Below are 237 nucleotides of genomic sequence, written 5' to 3'. Positions count from 1 at the left end.
TCTGAGTAGCAACTTTCAAGGACCTGTGTACATGGACACCAAGATCTCTCTGCTTATCTGCACTCCCAAGAATCCTACCATTAGCCCAGTACTTTGCATTCCGATTACTCCGGCCAAAGTGTATCACCTCACAGTTGTCCACATTAAACTCCATTTGCCACCTCTCAGCCCATCTCTGCATCCTATCTATGTCTCTCTGCAACCTACTACATCCTTCGTCACTATCCACAACTCCAC

Source organism: Chiloscyllium plagiosum, chromosome 29, assembly GCF_004010195.1.
Source record: "Chiloscyllium plagiosum isolate BGI_BamShark_2017 chromosome 29, ASM401019v2, whole genome shotgun sequence".
Classification (NCBI taxonomy): Eukaryota; Metazoa; Chordata; class Chondrichthyes; order Orectolobiformes; family Hemiscylliidae; genus Chiloscyllium; species Chiloscyllium plagiosum.
This window is presented reverse-complemented; position numbering follows the sequence as displayed.